Source organism: Pelodiscus sinensis, chromosome 1 (assembly GCF_052426305.1).
Source record: "Pelodiscus sinensis isolate ZL-2025 chromosome 1, ASM5242630v1, whole genome shotgun sequence".
Taxonomy (NCBI): Eukaryota; Metazoa; Chordata; order Testudines; family Trionychidae; genus Pelodiscus; species Pelodiscus sinensis.
The window spans coordinates 170,668,751-170,689,344 of NC_143052.1; positions in this window are offsets into that span (position 1 = coordinate 170,668,751).

The following is a 20,594-nucleotide window of genomic DNA, read 5'->3' on the forward strand; positions in this document are numbered from 1 at the left end:
CTCGCTGGCTGGATCCCGAGAGGCGGACGGCCATCCAAGTGGTAGATATGCTTGTCTTGGACCAGTTTTTGCAGTTCCTCCCGCCAGAAGGCCGAACGTGGGTACGGCGCCACCAACCTACGACGCTAGGGGAGGCAGTGCTGATCATGGAGAACTACCTGGTGGCGGAGGGAGTGAAAGAGCATGAGCAGGGCATCAAGGCCTCCAAGCGGGGTCCCACACCCACAGGGCAAGCCACCCAAATCTATCATGTGAACCTTTTAAAGAAGTGGAATATGCGAGAAAGCTTGCTGGTAACCACCCACCCCGTGGAACCCGAATTGGGACCTTGGGGATTAGACCTCAGCCAGCTGGGGGGGAACCGCGCCTCGGCCACACACTGACGGACCCCCAGAAAGAGGAAATGCGGGCCCTCCTCCGATCCTTTGCGGCCGTGTTGTCAATGTAACCGGGACGTACCGCAGCAGCCTATCACCACATACAGACAACACCCAGCCGGAGAGTGCGGGAGCCCCTCCGGCCCCTCTCCAGAAAACTATGGGGGACCGTGCAAGACGAGTTGCAGAAAATGTTGCAGATGGGAGTGATACAGAAATCAAGAAGCGAATGGCGGAGTCCAGTCGTCCTGGTGCCCAAACGAGACGGAACGCTGCGATTCTGCATACACTTTAGAAAGGTCATCATTCATATATGATGGGGTAGCTGGTGTTGGCCGCTGTTGGCAGACAGGCTACTGGGCTAGATGGATCTTTGGTCTGACCCAGTACGGCCATTTTTATGTTCTAAGCTCAGGGGTCAAGGTCGGGGGTCTCGCTGGCCCAACTTGATTTTCATGAAACCTGTTCCTGGGTTCGCATGTGGCCTTTGGTGGCCAGGCTGGCAGCTATCCTGCCCTAGACAACCGCATTCCTGTGCCTAGTGCGGAGGTTGTGGATGTTGGAGGCCTCCCCTCAAACCTTGATGAGGTCCACGATCTCTGCACTAGACCAGGTGGGCACCTGCCTCTTGCGGCCCTGGGCAGGCTCCTGGGAACTGCTAGCCTGGTCCTGGGAAGAGGCGGAGGGCTGGGTGGCAGCGGGTGGCTGGCTCATGCCGTGCCAGGTGCAGGGTCTGCTGGCTGGGTGCTGGCAGGCTTGCAACTGGCACAAGCACTGTAGCAAGACTGTGCCCCTTTAAGGACTCTGGGGATGGGAGGGGGGCAGAAAAGTTTCCCTGGTTTGGCCCAGAGTGGCCACCAGGGCTAGCCTCCAACTAGTTTGAATTAAGTGGCTACATAGCCCTTAATTCGAACTACTTCATTCGAACTAGGAGTTAGTCCTCCTATTCTAAGTAGTTCGAATTAAGTGCTCTGCTAGTTTGAATTAACTTCGAACTAGCGGTTTGCATGTATAGACGCTATGAAAGTTAATTTGAACTAACGGCTGTTAGTTCGAATTAACTTTGTAGTGTAGACATGCCCGGTGTGTTTAGACTGTAGTTTTTTTTTTTTCAAAAATGGCCATTTTTCTGACAAAAAACTTCACTTATGTCCACACAGCTGTTGCGTTCTTTCAAAAGAAAATTGAAAGAACACAGGGGTTTTTCTAACATTGGTAAACCTCATTCTAAGAGGAAGAACGCCTTTTTCGAAAGAACTCTTTCAGAAAAAGTCATGTGTGGATGCAGAAGAGGAAGTTTTTTTTGAAAGAAGAGGAAAGACGAAAAAGCATAGGTGCCCTGGTAACCACTCTATCCGTAGTAATCTCATCTTAAATGCGAGATAACATTCACACTGAAACTCACATAGAAGGACGGCAGAGATAACAATTCAGACCTGAAATTTATAAATAAGACTCCTGAAGCCATATTTAGGCAGGTAAACTTAAGTGGTCTATTTTTTTTTAAACTGTGTTCTGAGACAAAGCCTGTTGGAAATAAATGGGTTTCTTTCCTTTGTTTTGAATGGGTTTTAGTTGCAGTTCTTATACATCTAAAGTCATTTATCAAAGTTAAAGTTTTTTTTCCAAATTCACAACCAACGTCAGAAAGACAGGTTTTGTGAGCAAAAGCTAATAATGTATCTTCATGTATCTAATGTATCAGTATTCTTGCAAAAATGGGAAATAGTAATTTCTTTAAGTTTTGGCCTGCAGTCTTAAATGTTTTAGAACTAAATTTGGTATATAAATGCTACAAAATCTATTGGGAATACAGGCCTGAACTTTTTTCCAAATGCACTCAAGATGTTCTCAATGTGCCATGCAAATCAAGCTGACACCACACTTGACTGCTAGTCAAAATACTAGACTTTTAAAGAAGAATAATTGTAGCAAGCCATTTCAGTAGTTGCAACATTTTAAACCCATGAAATTTGTTACGTTAGGTTGATTAGAGAGAGAATATTTATTTATATATGTGAATGAAAAGAGTTATGATATCTTTTCATTACTTTGCCAGACTTTATTTAGCTGATTTGTCATCTCATCTGGGAATATGATATTTTAGTATTGGTATATCATAAATTATGTACAATTGACTATCAAAATCACTTGTGTAATGTAAAATACATGTTGGTATTTTCCTGACACTTGTAAATACCATGGTTCTGAAAGTGAAATCTAAAGTAACATGTCAACAACTACAAGTCAATATTTGTTGTTTTCCCAAGAGCTCTTCAGTTTTTGAAGTTGCACTGAAGTGAAAATACATTAATAAACACTTAATATTAAAATATATTTCTAATGGCAAGCTTATTATGGTAAGAACATACTGCTTGGTTTTCTATTCATGATTCTGACAACTGTCCTCTTTTTTTAAAACAAATCTGTGCCAAACTTTTAGAAGATTTAAGGAAGAGACAGAGCTACAGTAGGTATATGTATTACACATTTGAGCATTTTTATTGTATTCCTCTATCAGTCTGTCTAAGTATGTTTCTTCAAGAACTCCTTTTAAACGGTAAGAGCCAGGGCCACTAAATTTTATACGTAGCTTCCTCTTATAAGTTAAAGGAAGGTAAGGAGTTGGTTGTGCCAGGAAAATGGGGTGTGCCTGCAATTCCATTGTTTCTCACAAAATGGAAAGTGAGGGGTCTGCTAGCAGGTTTAGCTGGTCACAGTACAGCAGAGAAATGTCTCCTGTACATATAGGTAGGGAATGGGTGGAAAAGGAGAAGGGAAGGAGCAAAGACTTTACTCCAGTTACCAACATGGTGATCAACAGGGTCAAACTGACATAAAAGGGGGGAGTAAATTGTATGTGTAGGGAGGACAGGGATCGAATTATGAGCCTTGACTTGGTATCTGGTCAGCTCCTAGGGCATGTATAAATTATAGTCATTCCACCATTTAGCTGTGGGTAACCCAGAAGCTACATGTGACTCCAAGGAAGATCTGCAAAATGGATGTTTCTTCTTTTTCTTCTTTTTCTCTTTTTTTTTCCAGGAGTTGCTGTTTCTTGAAAGCAAATATAACAATTTACCTCATTCACTCAGAAACTCTGCTAGGAATGAAAAACCTATACAGACTTAGTCAATTGTAGAGATTAAAATGAAAAAAAAAAACAGTTTATTTTGGTAAAATAAATCCCTCTTCTCCTTATCCAGAACATTCTGGGATAACACAATGCTGCAGAAAGCTTGTAATAGGATATAAGGTCCAAAGTCAGAGATCATGTATACTTCAAGTGGTCCCCATGGGTCCAGAGACTTTTCTAGCTGTTTCTGCCAGGCTGTGCAGGTGCCGCAGTGCCCTCTAGTGTCATTGGAATTCTTGGGTGCATGTGCAGTGTGGCTCCTCAGTTCCTTCTCTATGGTCCTCAGCAGCAGACGGAGCTGACTATTCTCCTCATTCCTGTCAAAAAATAGTTAAATACCTAGTTTTAATCCATAGTTTCCTCATTATCCAAGTTTTTTAGTCCTTTTCTCCTCCTGTCAAGTTTAAAAAAAATTTTTTTTCTTGTGGCGGTTCGCTGCTTTTCCCCAACCCCTCATGCCCAGTTCCCCGGGCTTTAAGAGGCGTGAGTCATGTTGAGACACCATGCCCATTTCAGATGGGCACTCCAAATGTATTAAGTGCCTAGGGGAGGTGCATCAGACTCAAAAGTGCCTCCACTGTTCCAAATTAACAGAGAGGGTGTGCTGGGACCAAGCCAACAGACTCAAGACACTTCTATATGAGAAGTCCCTCCGTCCCTCCTCCTCGGACTCTCCTACGGCTTCAAGACCGGCTCAATTGAGTAAGGGTATAGAGAAAAATCACCTCTCTACCCACTCTGGCCCTACGATCTCGAAAACAGGTCTTCCCTGACTCCGTCGCTACCCTCGGCACCATCAGCCACACGGGTCAGCACCAATGATAGGCCGGGAACCTCGGTACTATGCAACCTAAAACATCGGCACTGCATAAAAGAGCTCACTCTGAGCCGAAACAGAGGTCGGCGGCACCAATGGGTATGGCACCGGAGGTGCCTTTGGGGCGGACCACACCAGGAGCCACCACAAGGATCAAATGGGACCGAAGCACCACGCCAAAACGGCACCAAACCCGGCGCTGAAGAAAGCCTGTGCCAACATGCCACCACTGAGCAGTACAGCACTGGAATGTTCCTCGGCACCGCCGACACCTCTGTTATCCACACCACCCCTGGCACCATCCAAACTGCATCATCCCGCACGACTGAGGTGTGTGAGCAGTACCGATCCCCAGTTCGAAGCCACACGTCAATGGCACCACCTTCCCTGGGCTCCTCCATCCATTCAGTGTGGTCCTGCCGCTCTTCGGTCGACTCCCGTTCCGCAGTGACCTCGGCACTGAATCAAGGAGCAGGTTCTCCTCACAGCACTCTAGCCCGGTGCACAGACCTCCCTCCTGGCAGTCGGCCCCAGTTCAATATACGTACCCTCCCCCTCTGCACCCATGGTATGAAAAACAGTATGCCTACCCATCTCCGGCATATACCACCCAATGGCAACCCTTGGAGCCGTGCCCTAAGAAGGGCCACCATCGTGCCCCTTTGACTATCTCCAGGCCACCTCCTGCCTCGCCTCCCACCACAGCCTCTGTCACTGAGCCGAACTTTCCAGCCCCCTCGCAAGCACACGACTCTCTCTCTGAAGGGGAGACCAGATCACCTCTGCATAACTCATCCTCTTCCCCAGACGAAGCAGTCACAACTGAAGCCCCATTATCAGGCAATGACACTAAAAAAATTCAGGACTTGTTCAAAAGAGTAGCTATAGATCAGGAAAGAGACCTCCAGGAGGTACAGGTGAAACAATATTGCCTTCTCCGCACGGTACAGCTACCAACCGCCTCCAGAATAGCTCTCCCCATGGATGAGGCTATTATGGACCTGGCCGACAACATCTGGTAAACTCCAGCATCCATCACCCCAAGAAATAAGAGTGGATTGCAAGTACTTTATCACTCCTAAAAACATGGACTTCCTTTTTAGTCACCTGTCTCCAAACTCCCTGGTGGTAGACTCGGTATGCCACAAAGGTAAACAACCCAACCTCAGAACCACCCCACAAGACAGGGACCCCAAGAAAGTGGATATCATGTGTTGGAAAGTTTATTCGTCAGCCACATTACTTCTCAGGGCTGCTAATTATACTGCCATGCTTGCGAACTATGACCACGCTAACTACTCAAAGCTCCAAGATTTGCTCCAACACCTTCCGGAACATAAGAAACCGATTTTGCTCAACATCATGCAAGAGGGACATACCATCTCCCGTTCAGCCCTACAGTCCACCATGGACGTAGCGGACACTATGGCTCACATTACAGCATATGCGATTTTCCTCCACAGAATATCCTGGCTACAGGCATCTGGAATACCTAGGGATCTGCAACAGAATGTTGAGGATCTACCTTTTGACTGAATCAACCTTTTCGCATCCAAGATGGATGAAGTATTGCACTCCATGAAGGACTCCTGTATTACTCTCAGGACCTTGGGAATGTACACTGCTCCCTTCAAGAGAACTAGGTACCAACGTTACCAACACCCGAGAGAGTCCTTCAGGCAGCAGCCCAAGTACGACTTCCGCCCAAAGCAAAGACTTCAGTTGCGTAGACCTCAACGACATCAACAACAACACCTCACAACTCATCCACCAGCAAGAAAGCAACAGGTTTTAAGGTCAGGTCGAGAACCAGGAAGCCAATCCGCTGCTATTGCCAACCGATACTCCTCAGTTTCACCACCCCCTCTGGGCCTTTTTCCACCAATGGTCTCTCATCACTTCAGACAAATGGGTCCTAGAACTGATTCAATATGGTTTCACTATCCCATTTACCTCCCTCCCTCCTACTTACCCTCCTACCCCATCCCTCTTCAGGGACCCCTCTCACGATACCATTCTCCAATAAGAGGTTTTGCATCTTCTTCAACTAGGTGCAGTGGAACAAGTACCACCACAGTTCCAAAGCTGGGGTTTCTACTCAACTTACTTCCTAAACCAGAAGAAGATGGGAGGATGGCAGCCCATCTTGGACCTGAGGCACCTCAACAAATTCATTGAGTACCACCGTTTCAAGATGGTCACTCTCACAACAATCATTCCCGCACTTGATCAAGGTGATTGGCTTTAGGCTCTCGACCTCCAGGATGCCTACTTTCATATTACGGTTCATCCTGCTCACAGACATTTTTTACAGTTTACGGTAGGTACCCAACACTATCAATACCAGGTGCTCCTGTTTGGCCTCTCAACTGCCCCCAGGGTGTTTTCCAAGACCCTGGCAGTCGTAATGGCCTCACTTTGACAACAAGGGATCATAATATTCCCATACTTGGATGACTGCCACATAAAAGGCGCATCCTTCCAAGAGACCAAGGTCATGACAAACACCACAATAGCCTTTCTACTCAGCCTCGGTTTTCACATACACTATACAAAATCCACCCTACTCCCAACACAGAGGCTGGAATTCATAGGCACCCTCATCGACAGGGTTGCAGCGAGGGCTACGCTTCCCGATCACAGGTTCACTTCCATACGCGTCCTTATCCATATGGCAGAGTGGGTTCCAACTGTCACGGTCTGTGACTACCTCAAGATATTCAGGCACATGGCCTCTACGACCTACATCGTCAAATTGGCCAGACTCCACATGAGACCCTTTCAGTCCTGGCTTGCAACGGTTTACAAATCTTCCAGAGACCAGCTCTCCAAACTCATGGTCATTCCACCGCGCATTATCAACTCTGAGCTTTGGTGGAGAATTCCACCGAACATGCTGGAGGGGGTTCCCTTCCAGTGTCCTTCTCCCATGCTCACAGTTATAACAGATGCCTTACATATGGGATGGGGGGGCCCATTTAGGGAACATCACAGGTCAAGGCAAATGGTCATTCACGGAACAAACCTTCCATATTAACCTTCTTGAGTTATGGGCAGTCAGATATGCGTGCCAACATTTCAAACAGTACATAGCGTACAAGTATATTACCATCATGACGGACAATACCACCTGCATGTATTATATCAACCGGCAAGGGGGAGCTTGCTCCCCTTCCCTGTGTTCGGAAGCTATCAAGTTCTGGAACTGATGCCTGACTGACAGAGTCACCCCATTGGCTGTTTACCTCCGGGGTATGTCTACACTATCCCCCTAGTTCAAACTAGGGGGGGCAATGTAGTCATATGGAGTTGAAAATGAAGCCCGGGATTTGAATTTCCCGGGCTTCATTTGCATAAAGCCAGCCGGCACCATTTTTAAATGCCGGCTAGGTCGGACCCCGTGCCGCGCGGCTACACGCGGCATGGACTAGCTAGTTCGGATTAGGCTTCCTATCCGAACTAGCTGTACGCCTCGTGGCGCCGGCCGGCTTTATGCAAATGAAGCCCGGGAAATTCAAATCCTGGGCTTCATTTGCAACTCCGTATGACTACATTACCCCCCCCAGTTCGAACTAGGGGGGTAGTGTAGACATACCCCCGCGCATGCTCAACATCACAGTGGACGGCCTAAGTCGTACATTCCAAAATCAACACGAATGGGAGCTTGACAGACATGCCCTCACTCCACTTTTCCTTCGGTAGGGCCAACCAGATATAGATCTTTTCAGAGTGAGGACAATGTTTTTTTCCACACCACAAAAAACAACTGGAAACATTCCCTTGGAGACACCTTTTCCATCACATGGGATGCCCCTCTCCTTTACGCGTTCATTCCCCTCCCCCCCCCCCCGTTCCTACACAAAGTCCTCAACAAAATCAGGATGGACCAGGTGCGGGTCATACTAGTGGCACCTGCATGGCCCAGACAGACGTGGTATCCTTACCGCCTCAAGATGGCGGTGATGGACCCATATCCCTTCCCTCTTCACCACGATCTCCTGTTGCAGAACCATGGGCAGACTCTCCATACAGACGTTCTCAAGCTCCACCTCCATGCCTGGCTCCTTCGTGGCTCCAGGATGCTGAGATTACCTGCTCGGAACAGGTGAAGGACATACTGATCAACAGTAGAAGACATTCCACTAGAAGAACTTACTTATACACATGGAATTGATTCTCTCACTGGTATAGTTGAGCACATGCAACTCCTCCAGAGTTCGCTCCTTTACCCACCTTACTGGACTATTTATTATCCCTAAAAAAGCCAGGCCTCGCACTCAGCAGTATCAAGGTCCACGCCGCTGCCATAGCTGCTTTTCATCATCCCATGGATGGCATTTCTTTCCTCATTAACCCATTGACCAAATGCTTCTTTAAAGGCCTACAGAATACCTTTCCTCCTGTCTGTCCACCGGTCCCCGTCTGGAATTTGAACCATGTTCTAAAAAGCCTGACAAAGCCACCATTTGAACCTCTAGCCACCTGCTCTTGGTCTCGTTTATCTATGAAGGCATTTTTCCTCGTCACAGTTACCTCCAGCTGGAGGGTGAGCAAGCTCGTGGCCTTGATGGCCGATCCTCCATACACCATGTTTACAAAGGACCTTGTTATACCTTATACAACAAGCACTTACCTGAAAACATCACAGCTCACTCCACCAGGGTGGTGGCTTCCACAACCACCTTCCTTCATAACGTTCCACTCCAAGACATTTGTAATGCCGCCACTTGGTCATCTGACCACACTTTTGCGCAGCACTATGCACTCTCCTCTTCTATAGCATTCTCCATGGCAGTGGGACATGCAGCGCTGTCCACAGTGACTACCATACGGCTCCAAACCCACCTCCATGAGCTGACAACTGCTCTGTAGTCACCCAGAGTGGAGCACCCACGGGGACCACTCGAAGGAGAAGAAGGAATTACTCACCTTGTGCAGTAACTGTGGTTCTTCGAGATGTGTCCCCGTGGGTGCTCCACTTCCCTCCCTCCTCCCCCTGATTTGGAGCCTTGTCCTCTAGCGGGTAGAGAAGGAACAGAGGAGCCGCGCCAGGCATGCACCCAAGAATTCCAACGACACTAGAGGGTGCTGCAGCAGAAACTGCTAGAAAAGTCTCCGGTCACCAGCGCAAGGACACCCCAGCACCCAGAGTGGAGCACCCCCAGGGACACATCTCGAAGAACCACCATTACTGCACAAGGTGAGTAACTCCTTCTTTTCCTTTGGCTCCCCCAAGCATCCTTTAGCTTTATCTTCATTGCCCAGTCCCCCAGCCCCAACTTATACTCACAATTTGGTTCTGCAAGAGAATTTCAGCTGATGTAAACCACAGGTAAAAAAGTAAGAAGGTTAAGAGCTGAATGTTGAAGGAAACAGTAGACAATTTCAACTTGCACATTTACACCTTATATTTTCTTGCTATTCTTCCCTCCTTTCACTCCTCGGTATGTGAATTATATCAGCTTAGATGCTCTAGGCCTGACTTCATTTACACTAGGCCACCTCATAGCAATCAGGCCATGTGACATGGCTTTGAATTTGAAGTTAGTTATATTAAACATTCACTTTGTCTCTGAAACACTACTAGAAGTATAAAGCTGCTTTAGTGTAAATGAGAATTGGGCCTCATTAGATTCCTTTTACTGGAAGTATCCTAAAAAGCAATTCTGAGTATTTAAACGTGCCCATTATTACGTAATAAATAAGGGGCGTGCTATTCCCGTGTCCCTGTTACCCTCATTCCATGAGGGTTAAGAGACTTGTCGCTTTATTTCTAAATTTGGCACTGTGTAGACTACACTAAATTTCGAAATCAGCTATTTTGAAATTACCTCAAAATAAGCTATGCAATTTGTGTACCTCACAATTGCTGTATAATTGCACCCTAAATGTCTCATTGTTGGTGGGAGTGTTGACAATAAGAATCCCACTCATAGGGGTTGGAAGGATGTTTTTTCAGAAAAGTACTGACCTACACTTCCCTGACGTTTAATAACACGGATGTTTTCGACACAGCTGTGTTGATAATAGCTGTATAGTGTGGACAAGGTCTGTAAACCTAAGAGCTTGTCTACATGAACAATTAGACTGCTGCAGTGTTAATCTTGGCTGCAATAGCCTGCTACACAACTGTTCCAGTGCACCCTGCTGATAACATGTTAACAGTTTCTTAGAGCACTTTATCTAGTCTTGTTTCTGGGAGAACTGGATCAAAGTGTGTTAAGAGACTGTTGACATGCATCAGCAGGGTGCACATGAACTGCTAGCATGGGGGCAGGCTATGCATGGTGGTAGATTGACACCACAGCTTGCCATGCTTTAACTGTTCCTGTAGACAAGCCCTAAGTATAGTAATAGCAATGTAGCCATGTTAGTCTGGTCTCGCTGAAACAAAAGACAGACTATGCAGCACTTGAAAGACTAACAAGATGGTTTATTAGGTGATGAGCTTTCGTGGGCCAGACCCACTTCCTCAGATCAAATTGTGGAAGAAAATTGGCATGACCATATATACCAAAGGGATACAATAAAAAAAAAGTGAACACACAAAACTGACAAATCAGATTTTAGAACAGAGGAGGGGTGAGGGGGGAAGGTTAGTGTTTGTGAGGTAATGTAATTTAATGCCTTGTCTGATGTTTTTAGGGGGGAATTGGAGTTGCTGTAAAGCATGGGTGGGGAACCTAAGGCCTGGGAGCTGGATGAGGCCCCTGGCTTGCCTGAATCCGGCCTCTGAGACTCATAGCTCACCCCTCTCACCTCAGCATTGAGGAGCCCTAAACCTCCACCGTACCACTGCAAGGCTGGAGAACACAAAATCTACTAGCCTAGGACCCTCTAGGATCTGGTGTGCAAGGGGAATATGAGGAGTGTCTTTCTGCTTCTCAGTTGGGGTCTACAGCGAGGGGATTTTTGTTTGTTTGTTTTGTTTCTCACTTGCGTTCAGCTCCTAAACTGATTTTTCTGTGGGTTCCACCCCTGCTGTAAAGTATACATTAAGGTGGCCTGAAGAAGGAATAAATACGCCATGTCAGAATCTCTCCATGATTAATCAACTCAGGTATAAGCACTTACAGTGTCTGCTGGAATAATTCCACTAATCTGGATCAGAAGCCTTCAACCTCTGTCAGGGTATGTCTACACTGCCACCCTAGTTCTAACTAGGGTGGCTAATGTAGGCATTCGAAGTTGCAAATGAAGCCCGGGATTTAAATATCCCAGGCTTCATTTGCATCTTGCCGGGCGCCGCCTTTTTAAAATCCTCCTTAGTGCGGACTCTGTGCCCGCAGCTACACACGGCACGGAGTAGGTAGTTCGAATTAGGCTCTCTAATTCGAACTACCGGTACACCTCCCTGACATACCCTCCCTGAGTCCATACCAATACTAATGAACAGTTGGTACAGTCCAATTCTGTTCATGAAGTGAGTGTTGGCTGAAATTTCCTCTTGGAGATGTATTCATTTCATGAAACCATCAGTGCAATGGACAGTTTCGTTTGTAGTTCCACAAGGGCTGTCAACTGTCAAGGACTGAATAGGCATAGAGACTAATATCCCCTAGAAGTGGCATGCTTAGGACTGGGGGAGAGATACTTGTGGAACAATGAATGAAAGCAGTGTGCCTCTTGTGTTGTACCTGTTCTGCACGTAGCTAGATGACTTCCCTATATAGTATAAAAGGCCTATATCAATCTGACACTTTCACAATCACTAAATCCACTTATCTTTAATGAGAGGGCAAGAAATGAACTTCGGAAAAAAATGTACACAAATATTTCTTTTGTGATGGTTCTTGCAGGAATGCATCTCTGTGGGGATATCACTTGGTCATACCCATAACTATAACACTCTGGCTTCCATGTGCGTGCATTGTGGCCAGCCTCCCCTCCCAACTATTCAGTCTTAATTCCACATTTTCCCTGTAGCACATATGCTGCTTTGTGATATGAAAAAAGCAGTTTTAGAATTAAGAAACAAGATGGTAATAAATCCACTTTAATGTAACTGGTGTGGTTGTTTGCTCACGTCCTCTTGTTCTATATCTCTGTTACTTATTTCCTTTCACTTATTAGGGCCACATTTCTCATTCCCTGCAGTCCCCGATCACTAAGCTGTTCAAATTACTTTTCAGTTTATGTCTGTCTTTTTGTGTGTGGTGTTCTGCCCATACATCTTCAGTGACCTCTGTGTAACAAAGAAAGAGTAGATGCAGAAAGGACTTTAATTGGTTTGAGTTCAGTAGGCTGGGGGTGGTTGGGTGGGAAATCGGGTACTGGGATAAAATTAGCAAAAAGAGTTACTGTTATAGGACTGATGAATGCAACCTGCATCTTAAAGAAGCACTGTATGATGCCTGCATTGATCCATGGACCTTATTTTGAGTGCCATTACCATAATATAACTCAGTAACAATACTAGTAAAACAAAAAAGTCTTATAAAATTACATACAATATAGAGATTGCCAGAAAGGCAGACTTATCGTGGGAGACAATATTGGAACAACTTCACTCAGTTACTCATTCAAATTTCATAAACACCTGAGCCACGCTGTCCATAAGCACATTTGTAAAACAACATTAGCAATTTACTCTACTTCCACTAACACAGAGTGTAGTGACATTTGCCATGGTCTTTCATTCCTTCCAAATTGTTGCAGGTCTTTTCTGGCTGTTAAAATTACACCTCTCTCACTCTTAGTAAATTCCTAAGGGATCGTAACAGACCATAAGGAAAGAGTTACAATTAGAACACAAACAGCTTGACTGAACACTTCAAAATTTCTGCTCCTATATTTTTGTTTTCAGTCACTGTCAGTGCTCCACCTGAGTTAAAATTTAACAGGATAAACAATTTAAAGGACATTTTATGCATTGCCTGTGGCAAGTTGCCAGCGATCATTGCATCTATCAATACCCTGCTTACATTAATAGACAATGGCGTGGTTTTAAACAAGCGAAAACTACTTTAGCTTTGTTGATATCAGTATTCTTAGCAGCTTCACAGTCCAAGGCCAGCAGCAGGTGATCACTTAAGCATCCATCACCCATAGTGGTTCATACAGTATATAATCCCCAACTCGCTTCAGCACAAAGGAAGATCTTTCATTTGATGCTACGGAGGCTGGCAAATTTAACACACTGTCTATTATTGATGGTGCAAGCCGAAACTCTTGCTATTTTGTTTGTATCCTGGTTCAAATCTGATACTGGTGTCTAATTCTTTAAAATGATAGATTCTTGCCTGCTTCATTTTCCGCTGCTACGGGACTAGCACTTACATACGTTTGCTAATCTTGAACATGTTCCAAGAAAATTAGGAAGTGAGCAATTTTAAAATAAGTGCTCCTGATACTATAATTTGGTAGAAACCAGATCTGTTAAGATTGATAGTACAATGTGCAATTTATAAAGCATGGTTGCAGGAAAGCCAACACCGTTAGTGTAATTGTATCTGGAGTAGGGTAGCATTCAGGCTTCGATCATATCAACATAATTTAAACCATAATTGTGTATAGTGAGCTAACTTATCAAGGCAGCAGAGGTTGTGGTGTGTGGTTTTGTGTGTGGTTTTTTTTTTGAAAGTCCAGTACTACAATATTCTACCCACTTGCTTTCAGATTCTTGTTCTGGCAATACTGATTAAATGCATTGATAGATGCATGTATGAGTGTGCATGCATTTTGAAGCTCTTGGAAGAGGGGAAAGTGATCAGGAATAGTAAATATAGATTCATGAAGGGCAAGTGGTGCCTGACCAATCTGACTAGCTTCTATGATGAGGTAACTGGCTCTGTGGATATGGGAAAATCAATGGATGTGATATACCTCGACATGAGCAAAGCTTTTGATATGGTCTCTCACAATATTCTTGATTGCAAGTTAAGGGCGCATGGATTGGATAAATGGACTGTAAGATGGATAGAAAGCTGGCTAGACTGTCGGGCCCAACAGGTAGTCATCAACAGCTCAATGTCAGATTGGCAGTCCGTTTCTAGTGGCGTTCCCCAAGGATCGGTTCTAGGACCTGTTTTGTTCAACGTCTTTATTAATGACCTGGATGAAGGGATGGATCACACGCTCAGCAAGTTCAGAGATGACACTAAGCTAGGGGGAGAGGTAGATACGCTGGAGGGCAGGGTTAGGGTCCAGAGTGACCTGGACAGATTAGAGGATTGGGCCAAAAGAAATCTGATGAGGTTCAACAAGGACAAGTGTAGAGTCCTGCACTTGGGACGGAAGAATCCCAAACATTGTTATAGGCTGGGAACCAACTGGCTAAATAGCAGTTGAGCAGAAAAGGACCTGGGGATTACAGTGGATGAGAGTCAACAGTGTGCCCTTGTAGCCAAGAAGGCTAATGAAATATTAGGTTGCATCACGAGAAGTGTTGCCAGCGGATCTAGAAAAGTGATTATTCCCCTTTATTCGACTCTGGTGAAGCCACATCTGAAGTATTGTGTCCAGTTCTGGGCCCTCCACTATAGAAAGGGATGTGGACACATTGGAGAGGGTCCATCAGAGGGTGACCAAAAATGATTAGGGGGCTGGAGTACATGATCTATGAGGAGAGGCTGAGGAATTTGGGTTTGTTTAGTCTGCAGAAGAGAAGAGTAAGGGGTGATTTGATAGCAGCCTTCAGCTTCCTGAAGGGAGGTTCCAAAGAGGATGGAGAAAGGCTGTTTACAGTAGTGACAGATGGCAGAACAAGGAGCAATGGTCTCAAGTTACAGTGAGGGAGATCTAGGTTGGATATTTGGAAAAACTATTTCACTAGGAGGGTTGCGAAGTATTGGAATGGGTTTCCTAGGGAGGTGGTGGAATCTACATCCCTAGAGGTTTTTAAGTTTCGGCTAGACAAAGCCATGGCTGGGTTGATGTAGTAGGGATTGGTCCTGTCTTGGGCAGGGGGCTGGACTTGATGACCTCCTGAGGTCTCTTCCAGCTCTATGATTCTAACTATTCTGGTAGCTCTGGGTCAGCTAGGTAATGTGGCTTAGCAATCATACAGGGCAGCAGACTCTGACAGAATATCTGTTAAAGGTAATAGTAGTTAAAGGTACTTTGATTTCAATCATTTAAAACTTCACTGATGTATGTTATTTGAAAGAAGTCTTCAGCGCTGTTTGAACAAAATCAGTCCAGCCATTTCAACAAAGGAGATTAGGGAAAGAATGGTAGATCTGCCAATGTTAAGATTTTCTCAGCAATTTCTATGGATACTCCGTTTGCACTCTGAAGCAGAAGTCTGAAATGTGGCAAAGGAATAATCCCAGCTAGGATCAGAGAGATGCTTTTTTTTTGCTATCCCTATGAAAATCCATCCAGATTTGAATGAGCAGTAAGCCTCTGAAAATCACCATTCACATATGTTTAGTAGAGTTGAGTTAGAGGCTTGATTAAAATCTCTGTATATCGTGTGTCCATTGAACCTCTTCCATAGAACTCCCTATGCCAAGCCAACTTCATTGAACATGTTCCCAGCTTGCACTAAGCTTCCCACCTAGCAGGCATGCAGCTAGAATTCTGGATCGCACAATCCTACCACCACAGCCACAGATACAGCAGAAACCATCAGCCAACCATCCCTTCGATGGGACTGTAGGGGAAGATTTATTGCATTGGGCCTTGTGCCCTTATTGTAGGAGTCAAGTGAAATGAAAAGGTCATCTGAGGCAGAAATGAGAATAGAGCAGATCTTCAATATGGCATATTTCCTCCATATAGTCAGTGCCTTTCAGCATAAAAGGGCCAGAACTATGTAATTTGGCTATGTTGTACATAGCCACTAAACAGCACTTGCCTCCAATGGCTGTCCTGCATGTACAGGGAGTATAATTTCCTACCTTGTAATTGCTTGACTGCAAACTGAATGTTTTGTTTATATATGCAAGCATTGTGTTTAACATGCATCTATTTGTAGTGACTATGTAAAGCATTAGATTGGCCTCACTGAATAGTTGGGACAGAAACAGGACAAATAGTGGAATACATGTTGTGGCAAAGCTCTGGCTGTTCCCTGTGGGTCTCTCACTACTGATGGATAGTGTTGCAGTGACCCTCACATGGCCTCTTTCTTTTTTACTAGCGGCAGGAGCCACAGCCTGCTGAGCCATACACACTTATCATAGGTCAGCTTATAGATTTAGGGTAGAAACCTCTCTGGAGTCCTGATCTCTCTTCTCAGGGACAGATTCTATGATGCTGTGTATGTGGGGGGAGACCCTTTTAAAGCATCTCCATAGGCCTTAATTGGCTGTAGATATCTAATTAGCCTGTAGTTTCCAGCCAGCTCTAATTGATTCCAGGTGCCTGCCTGATTATGCTACACTAAACAGAGCCAAGCCCACTCAGGGTATGTCTACACTACCCTCCTAATTCAAACTAGGAGGGTAATGTAGGCATACTGCACTTGCAAATGAAGCCCGGGATTTGAATTTCCCGGGCTTCATTTGCATAAGCCGGGAGCCTCCATTTTTAAATCCCGGCTAGTTCGAACCCCGTGCTGCGCGGCTACACGTGGCACGGGGTTCGAACTAGCTGGGATTTAAAAATGGCGGTGCCCGGCTTATGCAAATGAAGCCCGGGAAATTCAAATCCCGGGCTTCATTTGCAAGTGCGGTATGCCTACATTACCCTGCTAGTTCGAACTAGCGGGGTAATGTAGACATACCCTCAGGGAAGAGAAAGCTGTTCACCCAAGCCCCAGCATGTCTTCCCTCCTTTAGAGTGTGACAGCCAGCTGGTCTGGATCTGTCACACATCCTCCCCCGACTCCGCCGCTCAATTCCCAGGGTTTGGGCAACTTGGGATATTAAGCATTGCCATGATGGTTCCCTTCCCTGTGTTGCACTCGGAACTGGAATGGTTGGAGGGGCACAAACCATCGGGTCTTTCTTGCATTCTTTTCCTTCTTCCACTGCATCCATTGGTGGGGGACATGGTCTGTCACAAGGCTAAATCTGCACCCAAGCAAGTAGTACCACAGTGCTTCCATGGCCCATTTTACAGTGAGGAACTCTCTCTCAATCACAGAATATTTATGTTTTCTGGGAGTTTCCTGATGAGGTAGAGTATGGGATGCTCCTCTTTCACAAATATTTGTGATAGAATTGCCCCCAAATTCAACCTCAGATGCATCTGCCTCAGGATGAATTCTTCGGAGAAATCCGGGGCTATTAACACAGGGTTGCCACAGAGGGCAGTCCATAGATCCATGAATGCCTTCTCTGCTGCGTTGGACCATTTAATTGGGTCTGGACCACGAGCCTTCACCAAGTCCATGAGGGGACTTCCTTGTGTGGCAAAGCGGGGAATAACCATTGATAATACCCCACAACCCCTAGTAATGCTTGAACCTGCCTCTTGTGGCTTTGATGGGGCCATTGTTGCAGGGCCTCTATTATATTTAAATATGGTTTTACAAGCCCTTTCCCCACTACATGTCTGAGATACCGGGCCTCTGTGAACCTCACAGCACACTTGGCCAGCTCATCTAAAGGTATCCAAAACAGCCTTTACCTTCTTCAGGTGGGTTTCCCAGTCTGTGGTATGGAGGACCACGTCATCTAGGCAGACAGCCGCATACTTGGCATTGGGGCTTAGTAGCTTATCTATTAGCTGCTGAAAAGTGAAGACCAAAATGGAAGACTGTATATTGAAATGGCCCTCTGGTGTCAAGAATGCCATCTTCTCCTTGGCAACTTCAGCTAGGGGAATTTGCCAGTGTCCCTCTATCAGGTCTAGGGTTGTTAAGTATTGAGTATTACCCAGATGGTCCAGCAGTTGGTCTGGGATGGTTGGGTTACACTTACAACTGGAATATCACATTTAGCCACCAGAAGTCATTGCAGAATCTTGTGGTGCCATCAGGTTTGGACACCAGCAATATAGGACTGGACCACTGACTGTGGGACTCATTGATGATCCCCATGTTCAGTATCTCTTCCACTTCTTTCCATTCCAGCATATTTCTGCTTCTTTCCATTCCAGCATATTTCTTTCCTTTTGGCAGCTGGCACCCGGCAGGGGCTTCTGGGCCTCACCACAGAGAAACGAGGTCAGCATGCTGGCTCATTGTTCCTGGGGCCAGGCCACTGAGCAGTTCTCTTGAATATGAGGAGATATGCCTCTATGTACTTCTTTAACATCCTCTTTGATAGACAGCCTGTGACCCTCAAGGTCTGGGGCCCTTTGGAGTCTGAGCTGCAAGGGTCTTTAGCTGGTCTAGTACTTCTTGGATGAGGGCTCTGTCATAGGGCACTTGATTTATTAATAACTTGTTGGTTTCCTTCTGTAGCCATGTAGTCTACTATAGCACCAACCGCTCTCCTGGATGGCCTCCAGATGGGCTGTCGTGGCCTGCACCAGTGGTTTCACCAAGTCCTTCATTGTGCTGAGAGTCTCTAGCCCAAGTAAGCAGGAGAATAAACACCACATCACCATGCCCTTTTTAAAACTTATTTTTGGCGTGTGTTTTTTTTCTCTTCACCCACTTTCTTCTGCCATACTGTGAATTGATCTCGTTCCTGATACCCATTCTGGCAAAGCTCCGGCTATTCCCTGTGGGTTTTGAGCTTCTGGTGGATAGTATTCAGCCTCAGAGGCTTGCTGTGGCCCTCCCACAGCCTCTTTTTACTAGAGGCAGGAGTCACCGTCTACTGAGCCATTTTCATCATAGTCTAGTTGATAGATTTGAGATAAAGCAGATTCTATGATGCTGTGAGAGGGTTTTGGGGGGAATGCGGGTTCATCCATTTTTCTAGATTCCGGCCCAGGGACCCTAAGACAGTGGCAACAAGCAGGGTTACTGTGTCTCCCAATCTGGCTTTTGGGGAAGCAGCCCAGAGAAAAAATGATCTCTCCCAGTACCTTTGCTTTCATACCTGACAGTCAGTCCTATGCTCACACCCACATAGCTCTTTCACATCACACTTTCTCCTTCCCCCTTCCTTACCGGGGAGGAGGGGTGTATTAAAGAAGCTCCCCGTCCTTAATTGACTGCAGGTGTCTAATTAGACTGTAGCTTCCAGCAAGCTCTAATTGATTGCAGATGCCTGTCTGATTATGCTGCACTAAACAGGGCCAAGCCTACTCAGGGAAGAGAAAGCTGTTCACCCAAGCCTCAGCATAACATCCCTCAATTAGTGTGCTGAAGCTAGCTGGTCTGGGTCTGTCACAATATTTTACCGCATTATGTTGCTAATATGCCCTCATGTTCTGAGAGCAGAAGCTTTGCTTTGTGTTCGGGGAAATGGGACTGAAATTCAATCTAATATCAAATATTTTAGCAGGGTCATTCTTGAAGAACCATTTCCTGGAAGCTGCCTTTTTTTCCCCCAATAACACTAGATAGTTTGGTACTTCTTTCAAGGCTCTGGATTAATACAGGTTACCAGATTGCAGTTCTTCTGAAGAAACATGTAGAGAGATGCTTCCTAAGCCTATGAGCACAAGTACAAAATTCCTCAGTTCTGAGTATAGGTCTTTTCCGAAGATTCAAAGAGACCACATACATCCCTCCCAACACTTTAGCTTGCCCACTTATTCCAAGTGGAATTTGTTTCCCTATTATAAAGTTTTAAATGAAACGATATGTCTTATTCAGAGGCTCAGATCCTCACTGGTGAATCCTGGCATAATTCTTCTGATTTCAGTGTAGCTACTCCAAATTACGCCAGTTGAAAATCTGTTTCCTATTGTTCAGTTTATATTCTGTATGCTGCTTCCCAGCTAGTCTCAGGTGCCGGAGGAACATTAGTCACACATTTACTTGCCTGCTTGAAGCTGTCTCAAATGTGTCTCAAAAGCTCAGATGCATTCTGATACAGTGGGATCATCATTTAAAGCCTTCTGAGGTATATGTGTGCTGTTGCAGGGGTAAGCAATGGAGCAGAGACATCTTCAGTCAGTGGGCTGGGTTTGGAAGTTTCCATCATGCACATACATTCAGTACAAACCTGAGTTCTGGCTCCCTGCAAACACTTGTGGGTGGAGGAAAAGGCCAGTGCTCTGTTTTGGGGTGATCAGGAATAGTGCTAAGGATCAGGAGCAGCCCTAGACGAGCTGCCGGCAACTGGTGCCCCACCTCCAAAGCCCTCAACGGCCATTTATCTTGGTGCCCTAGGCAACTGCCTAGGTCGCCTGTGTTGACGGTCTGCCACTGCTAAGGATGGAGGGTAGGCATTGCTGTGAGTGAAATATGGATAATCATCCTTGATGCTGAATCAGTATCTCAAGCTCTTAACTATCTCTCTCTTTCATTAAC